A 10,124-nucleotide genomic window follows, 5' to 3' on the forward strand; every position below is an offset into this window, starting at 1 on the left:
GCATATAATGTACATTGTCACTGTATATACCTGTTAATGTCTTGATATAAGAAAGGCATGGCCATGTTTGCCATCAATCAACGAAAAACCGACATATTTCTTAGCTACCGGAAACGACCACGGGAACGCTAAACAAGTATTACTTTGCCCTAGACCGGAAGTGTACGAATTGAAAGCAAGAGGCCGTGCTCAATGTTCTGTTCATGGTCAAAGGCATCGTCGCTATGGGCCAGACGGTCAAGAAATCTAAACAAGACTTCCACGCAGTGTCACGCTCGTGGTCTCTAGAATCACAAGAGGGCGAAAACAAAGAGTGCGCAAATACATTAGTTCTCTTTTCGTACCTCTGCTGTGACGTTCCTACCTAAATGTTTCTCATTTCTGTTGTTTCAGAGTCTTCGGAACGATCACGTAATGTCGTAGGCGTCCAACACACATAGCCCCATGTTTCCAAACTACGTAGTTTTTCGGGGAGGTTGTATTCGTGCCTGCGCTCCAAACAATTATCAACAAAACAGAACCTTACAAAACGGAAATAGGGAACATTCAACCACACTGTGTGCGTGCATGTGTGGGTGTGTGTGTGTGTGTGTTTGTTTGTGTGTGTACGTGAGTGCGTGCGTACGTGTGTGTATGCATATGTGTGTGTGTGTGTGTGTGTGTGTGTGTGTGTGTGTGTGTGTGTGTGTGTTAGTATCGCTGATACAGTTTACTGTATGCAAACGTTTGCCTGAGCATGCGTTAGTTGTTTGTGTTTGTGTACGGAAGGTTTAGAGATAGGCCTATTCGTGTGTATGTGTTAGTGTATACATGCTCAAGCCTGTCTAACTGTGTGTGGGTGCCGAGAATCATGTGTGTGGCCATTGCATTATGAGAAAAGGCATTTATTTTTTTATTCGACAAGCACGCAAAATGCATGAAGGCATGTGCGCACACGCAAGTCAGTATGATGCAATAACACAACTGCACTTTTATCTGACTGCGTTTATTGAACTTAAACAACAATTCAACACAATTTCTCGCAAATTAATCAACAGTGAAACATTTCATGTTTGAAACACCTATTTCTATTTTGCAGGCACGCAGTACGAAAGTGCATGACTATAACACTGCAAAATAGGTAGCACATGCATGTGTAAAGGTAATTGTTTATCTCTATACAAAGACACTTTGAGACATCTTCATAATCTTCAGGAATGTTACTACAATGTTCCTTGAAGTGGCTAAACTCGTATTCTTCAAAAAAAATAATAATAAATAAAATTTTAAAAAAACGTCCACCCGCGCACGAACACACACACACACACACACACACACACACACACACACACACACACACACACACAAACATACACACACATACACATACACACACCCACACACACCTACACACTCACACACACACACACACACTCATACACACACACACACGTGTGGAAAAATCATGTGTGGAAAAATCAGTCTACTTTTAATGTGAACAGGTTAAAATATGTTATATGTCAAATATTGGAACTCCAATATATACAATTCTAGAAATGTCAAATAAATAGTTCACCAAAGTTAATTTTTTATCAAAGAATAGTAACAAATTATAAAACAGAACCATATCTGTTATGCATAAAACAAAGAAAATATAAACAGTCGTCGTGTAAACTAAGAATAAGTGCCCACGACATGAAAATTGAAACTAGTAGATACAGCAATACACCTAGGGAAATAAGATTATGTGAAACATGTGGAGTAATAAAAGATGAAATACATTTTCTAGATAACTGCATGGAAAACAACCAATTACGAAAATCTTTCATGATGTACCAAGTCAACTTTTGCAAGTAGACAAAGTACAAACTAATTTGGGAGAATTTGTATATAATTGCTTCCAAAAATAAGAAACAATGTAATCATTTGGTTATTTATCTTCCCGTGTCTTATAAACACTACGTATCATGACACTAAAGTTTATTCGTATTTGTATTCGTATTCGTATAAAATTTACACACACACACACACACACACACACACCGGCATACACACACACACACACACACACACACACACACACACACACACACACACACACACAAACACACACACACACACACATACACACGGATTCATAATGTGATGTCGCTTGATGGATAGTGGATAGGGACGGGGGTACAGTCTTCTATTAACACAAAAACAACTGAACATCATTCATATGAAATACGGTGCGTTCAAAGTTTGCAAGGGCAAAGTGTACATAAGAAAAAAAGGATGGGAAATCAGTATCGTAGTTTTTTGCGAGAGAGGTGTGTCTATCGACACGTCATGCCAATGTCTTCCTTTGTTTCTTCACTTCCACCGAAACGAAATTGGAAGTCAGACGTGACTTTGGCAAAACCTTTAACGACCCACCTTTAAAATGAGATGCATGAAATAAGAAGAAAAGTAGTATGCTTTCAAATGTAAATGTTAGGATGCGTTTCGCAAATTTGTTCCGATCTTGAAGGGAATTGCGCAAATAAATCCATCCAAAAACTTGGTCTTCGGATAGAATTCGTTCTAACAAAAATCTACGACGACGGCCAATAAATTCGTCGTTACTCGCGAGTTTTCTGATATGCCCCTAATGTCTTTCGAACAAGGTCTTTTGGTTGACTTGATCACATCTGCTAACGGTTAGCTTCACATTTATGCAGAACTAATGTTGTAGTAAAATTATTCGAATCAACAGACAAAGTACAGTTTCCAGTGTCTTGGAGATCATTTGTTTTAGATTCACAATGATCGTCTTCCAGCTTGTTGATCACCTACCTTTTACGTTTCTTTTGTCGATGGTGTACCTCTTGTTTTGCAGTGTTACACCGTTTTCTGGTTGACTTGCATACATCTGCTTACGGTTCAGTTGATGTTTCCAAAGACTTAGTGCTGTAATTATCCGAAACTACAAACAAAGTGCTATCTCCGGCGTCTTGCCAATCAGTTTTCATAGCTTCGTGATGATCGTGTTTCGACTTGTCGATCGCCTGCCCTGCAGTTGTCTGTCGTTGCTTGCACGCGTCAGGATTGACCACGTGACAACCAGGTGACTTTCTCCTGTGGAGTTCCTTGGGATCTTCACCTGCAGGCCACTGGTGTCTGGGAATCCTGAAAGAGCAGACGTAACAGCGGAACAGGTCTTCATCCTCGTCGAAATATATCCCCGCTTCGGACATTTGCACAGAGTCCATTCTTGGCAGATGGACCATGGACGCGATACGAAAGTTCCTCTGCCTCATTCGCTGTCGTACACAGTCTCTGGTCAGTACGACGGCGTTTTGTTGAATGCGTCGTGGGGGTGCTCGAAATCCAGCATCACGTGGAATGAACCCGGCCCAGAGCCAATCTAAGGGTTCAATGGGTTGTAGTCCTTTTGAAAAGGATGTCCTCGGATCGTGTTGGGGTCTCGGATCTGCAGCTGATGTCATCTTCTTTTCGTCAATGTTGTTAATCGGTTGCCTGTATGTGCCTCCAGCTGGCTTCAGTTTAGCTGTCTTCATACACACTTCGCTGATGTCCAGAAACAAAAAATGAGGCTTTGCAGCGTCTTTCAAATTGAAAGAGACAGAAGGCTCAGATGCATCGCTGTCAGAGTGTTCGTGCTCCGAGTCTTTGTGCTGCTCGATTAAGGCAGAGTTGTCATTTTTCTCGGTATCTTTGTGCTCTTTGTTTTGTTTGGGGTTGACATGCTTTGTTGCTTGCTTCTTGGTAGTCTTCTCCTTGCAAGCATTGACAGGCTTGGTTTTACCCTCGTCACCTGCTTTGTCTCTCACAACTATTGTTGGGTTTGTAATCTGTTTGAATTTTTTGTTTTTAGTTTCTGGGTTTCCTTCCTTTGCGTATTTGTCTTGTTTGAGATGCTCTGTTTCATTCAGTGCGAAGCGGCATTTCTGGATAACGTCTTGGAGGGCAGCATCACTGGCATGCTTTGGGGTATCCTCGCTTTGAAACGACAACAGAGATGCAACAAGGAGTACCGTATTCACCACAATTGACGCTTTCACTAATAATAACTTAATTTTATTTACGGATTCTTGCAATGAATCCGGATCCTGTTGTTCTAAAGACACGCAGTATGCACCACACAATTGCTGGATGTATTCCAGCAAGTACCCCTTCCCAACAATGTACCTCGCCTTTGCCTGTACAATTCCCTGTGGTTCAAAAGCACTGGTTTTAAGGTGAGTTTGACTTATTGTAATTTCCGGGAGATACTTCACTGGTACTTCAGGTAAGTGTACGTAAAGGTACCCCACAATAATGTCAATGACTTCGGTTATGTCGAAGTCCTGGAACAACGCGCCTAACTTTCCTCTATGTTTATCGCGGGCAGCCTTTCTGTGGAACTTGTCAAACTGATCTTTAACGTTCGTACCAGGAGTCAACAGACTCACAAAGGTACAATCCTGAGAGACTACGCTGTTGTTTTCAAAATCGTTATTGTCACATTTCAAAGGAAATAAACCCAAGTTCTCTAAAGAATGATGGCCGGGTGACGCAATAGATGACTTCATCAATCGGAAGTGGCTCCGAAGTTGTGATCATAGTTTGCGAAGCCAGGCGCTTTCTGTGTAGCTGGAGTTGTGTGCGCACATGGTATGTCGGGCACTGCTTCATGAAGTGTGTCACGAAACACAGACAAAACTGAAGGGTACTGCGTCTGGCTATCGTATGATGGCTAATTACCGATGTTGGTGACGCACTGTCGACAATGGTTACTGAGAATGTAACACACACTTTGTGTCCTGTCCTTATTCAGTTCCCTGCCATACCCGGAGAAAAAAAGCATCTTCGTCTTACAAAATGGCAAACAGCTCTCACACACCCTTATGAAACTAAATCATTTTCCTTTCGCCTTTTTAGAATGTCGCGGCGTTTTACAGAAAAAGGATGTTCAAGTTTGGGTTACCCGTGAAGTCTATGTGTCAAGCAAATACACTTTCATGAATACGTTGTTTTGGTGAATGTTTTTTTCTTTCTTTTCTGCCATGGTGTGATAGTGTACTCCATTCCACGCGGCGTCTCTTGAGGCGTGAGTTTGCATATGTCAGACGCGTAAATCAATCTGCCAAGCTAAGGCGATGACATTTTTGAAGTGGGACAACCCCTGTTAAAATGTTATTTCTTCATGTCCCCATTTCAGGCTGTGTTTTTCTCTGGCCGGCTGCCGACCAAGAGTGAGAAAAAAAGATAATGTGTTAATAGATATAGTCATGTAGTTGCACAAACACGGACGCACAATATCATAATTATCAGACGGAAACAGATAAATAAGACAGGTAGAAGAAGAACATTTGTAGACATTCATTAATTTATAGGCTAAAATAGGTAGACCTAATATCAGACAAACAGACAGACAAACTCACTCACACACACACAAACACACACGCACACGCACACACACACACACACACTCACACACATACACACACACACACACACACACACACACACACACACACACACACACACACACACACACACACATACACATTGAGGAGAAATTGCTAAGGTCGCACATGATACATAGAGAATACTACATGGCCAGATTTACACGAGTTGTTTTTTTAAATAGTGAACTGCGAGCGAAAGCGAGCTGTTCACTATTTGAAAAAGCAACGAGTGTAAATCTAGTACGACACAGCAAGCCATGTAGTATTCTGTTTATCCTACATACTGTACTTACGTGTATTTTACTGAAAATGTCCTGCAGTCGAGGCAGATAAATTGAAGACGCTTGTTTTGGAACCTCGATCTCTTCTAAAGCATCGTGCAATCTATTACGTCAAAGCAAAGAAACGTCACTCTGAAAGTGTGGCGTGACGTGTTAGTTCTAAAGATTCATCGAGGGTAATTAGCGAGCGCAATTTTTTTTTCTATAATGACGTTTGTCTCGGTGACTTTGGCATCATAAGCAGTGGAAAAACAGGTCCCTGCCAGACTTGCTTGACATGACCTCATTTACATGATATACACACGTGTGATTTGAACGATTATTATCTCACGGGTGTCTCTCTCACGTATGTAGGATAAACAAAATGAATGTGTCTTGTGTTTTTACCCTTCAAACTTACATATTGAAGAAACTACATACACACTTTACCTTATCTCTTGAACATAAAGATTAAGAAACAGATTTAGATCAAGCTAAAAATGGCGTTTCGACTTCTGAGTTGAGTTGAAACGAAACTTAATGCACAGGAAATTGAATACGATTGTGGATCTCGAATAGGGTCTTTCAAAGGTCGAATGAATAAATCGGAATGGATTTGTGTTACGCAATATAATACAGGACTACAAGTTCTTCCATCCTCTATTCATTTGAATGTACACATTTCCGCTCAAGAATTCTTTGCTGTGCACTGTAAAGCGATTGATCGGGTCTGCTTTATAAGTTTTTAGAAATGCATTCTACTGTTGCAAGCTACATGGTTTAGCATGGGCGGATCCAGGGGGGTTCCCCCCACCACCACCCCAGCCTAATTTTGTTGTGTGTGTTAAAGACAATAAAGAAAAACTGATGGCTCCCGGACCCCCCTAGGAGCCGGCCTTTGTCTTCTAAGTGAGTGTTTTGGAAAGTAGTTGGGTAATTTGTTGGCTCAGGTTGCACCAGATCGGTCAATTGCCTTTGTTCGATCCAAATTTGTCTTAAATTTAACTTTTTGCAAGGTGTATTAGGGGAAGTTTCTTGGTTCAGGTTGCACCAGATTGCTCCATTTTCCTTGTTTTTATCAACGTTTTCCTTGTTTTTATCAACATTTTCCTTGTTTTTATCAACATTTTCCTTGTTTTTATCAACATTTTCCTTGTTTTTATCAACATTTTCCTTGTTTTTATCAACATTTTCCGGGTGGCATGCCCTCGGACCCCCGTAGGAGGTTCGAACGCTTCGCACCCTCAACTAAAAGCTTCGCGTCGTCGAATTGTCCTTAAAAGAAATTTGCCCCCCCCCCCCTTAAAAATGATGCGACCCGTCCCTGTTTAGCACTACTGTCGCTCGTTATTCTAGTTTTCGTCAATAGCTGTGTAGACATTGCCCACAATTATTTGTTGTTTCTTTCCAGAACATTGAAAGAACACAGCAAAGTCGGTCGTGCGGTTTTTTCTCCTCCACAAAACGATTTTAGGACATCATGAAACTGAATTGTATCAGTTCTTATGCAGAAATGCACACAGAGTCGTCCCTCTAGGAATGGTTTATTTTGATAATAAAAAAAAGTATATTTCATAGAGCATGATCGGTTGTGTAACATAGACATGATCTGGATCAATATTTTGAAAAAATGTGTCTACGTTGAAAGCGAATTTAACGATTAGTATCAAGGAAAGGTGTTTTAACCTTGTTCATGCGGGAAATGGTTATAGCTATTATCAGATCACTGTATTAACTACAGCATGCACTTTACTCCGCGAGTATTTCTGCTAATTGTGCCTGGTCACAGGGCGTAAAATCAGTCAGCAAGGTAATGAACTCAGTATGTTGCAAAGTAGTAATGCAACTCAACAGTGTTCACACAACCACACTGCATGTATGTCTTCCATCATATTTGACTGCATATATCTCTTTTTCTCTTGTTCGATTCATGTAGTACTATTTGCCTTAAACCAAGCGTCACGGCGTCAAAATACCTGACGTTTTAAAAGCTATCCTCGGGTCCAAGCAAACTCAAGGCAGGGTGGAAGCTAGTAAAGGTGCACGAACACATATTCTTTCATCAAAGAGTGTTTACTAGGTTGGCAAGGAAGTGACGTGTGCTCAAATACTGTGACGGTTCACGATCAATTCACGATCGACAACTGCAAAGAGCATAATCATACCAATTGAACCAGTTCGAAATCAATCTATTCTTGTTTGTCACTTAAAAAGAACTGTGAGGTCGGGAGAAGTCCCTGCGGCGAAATGCAAACTTCCTCCCTTCTACAAATATATTGCCAATATAAACTGAGCAAACAAATTATTGCACCATTTTCGTACCCAACTAAAACATTCATTCACCGTGACATGTTATTCAAACTGCATTATGCCATTAAAGGCCCTTCACTAGGCTACTTGGCACACTTTTCGGATCAACGATTTCTGTTATCTTCTTCTTCTTCTGCGTTCGTGGGCTAAAACTCCCACGTACACTCGTGTTTTTTGCACGAGTGGAATTTTACGTGTATGACCGTTTTTTACCCCGCCATTTACGCAGCCATACGCCGTTTTCGGAGGAAGCATGCTGGGTATTTTCGTGTTTCTATAACCCACCGAACTCTGACATGGATTACATGATCCTTTTCGTGCACACTTGGTCTTGTGCTTGCGTGTACACACGGGGGTGTTCGGACACCGAGGAGAGTCTGCACACAAAGTTGACTCTGAGAAATAAATATCTCGCCGAACGTGGGGACGAACTCACGCTGACAGCGGCCAACTGGATACAAATCCAGCGCGCCACCGACTGAGCTACATCCCCGCCCAATGATTTCTGTTATAAGTTATATGTTCTGCATAAGATTTTGGGGGTACCCTTACTTCGGCGGCGGTCACTTGATACCTATACCAGAAATCGTTGATCCGAAAAGTGTGCCAGATAGCCCAGCGAAGGGCCTTTAATGGCAAATACATGTTCAATGAAACGACACGGGAATGATCGTTTTAGTTGGGGTACGAAAATGGGTGCAATAATTGTTTTGCTCAGTTTAGTATGGGGACGGACGCGCAGGAGAAGACGAAGAAGGTTGTCGGTTGTATACTTAGAACTGACAACATCGGCACATTGAGGCCATGTACACAAGCGGAATCAAAAAAGAACGAAGGTCAGAACTGCGCCTATTTGAAAAGTTAACTTCTTTAGCAGTGCCTAGATTTAAAAGCATGGACAGCTAAGTACGTCATAGTGCAGTGACTACTTTTATACACTACAAATCAACAGTAAAATGATGTCCAGGTCTTTCAAATATTACCCTCTGTCTCCTGTTTTCACTTCCTCTCTTGTCAAATATCTTCTCAGCACCCATAGTATTTTATCACAGACACAGACACAGACACACAGACACACACAGACACACACAGACACACACACACACACACACACACACACACACACACACACACACACACACACTACTCACAATAACATAAACCTAGTCACTAAAATCTTCCTCATAACATTGAAATATGTATAGATGCAGAGTAAAAATAAAGCAGCGTCTGTACGAGCTGTTGCAGTAACCTGGGGAATGGGTGTGTGCAAAAACGCCCAGTGTACAAAGAGAGACACTTACCGTGTAGGCTCACTGTGATACATCGGCAGTACAAAGTATGGTTGACACGGCTTAAACCAAGATCAATTAATATGACCTTCAGCACTAATACTTGATCTCCAAAATATAGTATTAGTTAACATTGATTTCTGTCACTGCACTGTGTATGGGTTTAACGTCCTTGTACGTTCACAGGGAAACCCCTGTAGTTACGGTAAACCAAAACTTACTTCCGTGTACAGGTTTATACGAACAGAAAGTATACATAATATATAGCTATTCAAAACTCTAGGTTTTACACACATTTGCTGGCTTCCAAATTTAGATATTGCCCTTGGCACACTTTATGCCAATGGTGACATTTTCCTTGTGCTTTGTTGTGTTAATGTGCTCGTCACCACCAAATTAATATTTTGTTATATCGCTTATTGAGGGCCCCAAATGGGGGGTATCATCACGATCACGGGAAGGGAAATTTTAGCTTTCACGATCACAGTTACCTTGATTTTTGTTTTCACGATCACAAACACCTTGACAAATAGAGGATCATAGAGTGAAACAGCTGTGAAAAATGTACGTTGAAAATAAAATTCTTTGCAATAATTTCCATCACGATCACGAATTCAAATGACGATCACGATCACGAGACTTGACTTTTTTGTCATCACGGATCACGGGCAAAGTCCCATCACGATCACAGAAATGGAAATTTCGGCAATCACGGTCACAGAAAGGTCAAAAAACGCCAATCACGATCACGATTTAAAACCCTTTGGGGCCCTCCTTATTGGTATATGCTATATGCAGGCTAATGTCGCCAATTTTTTTACAGAGTGACGTTAAATAAACGATTTTAT

General features: G+C 41.2%; 1 long non-coding RNA gene across 1 annotated transcript; it reads right to left on the reverse strand.

Moving 5' to 3' along the window:
* Positions 1 to 929: 929 nt before the first annotated feature.
* On the reverse strand, positions 930 to 10,124 carry LOC138962132 (uncharacterized). Its single transcript, XR_011454405.1, has 2 exons — positions 9,289 to 10,124; positions 930 to 5,185 (listed from the first exon to the last, which is right to left on the reverse strand). It is a non-coding gene; the product is annotated as an uncharacterized lncRNA (long non-coding RNA).

The sequence above is a fragment of the Littorina saxatilis genome, linkage group LG3 (genome assembly GCF_037325665.1).
Source record: "Littorina saxatilis isolate snail1 linkage group LG3, US_GU_Lsax_2.0, whole genome shotgun sequence".
In the NCBI taxonomy this organism is placed as follows: Eukaryota; Metazoa; Mollusca; class Gastropoda; order Littorinimorpha; family Littorinidae; genus Littorina; species Littorina saxatilis.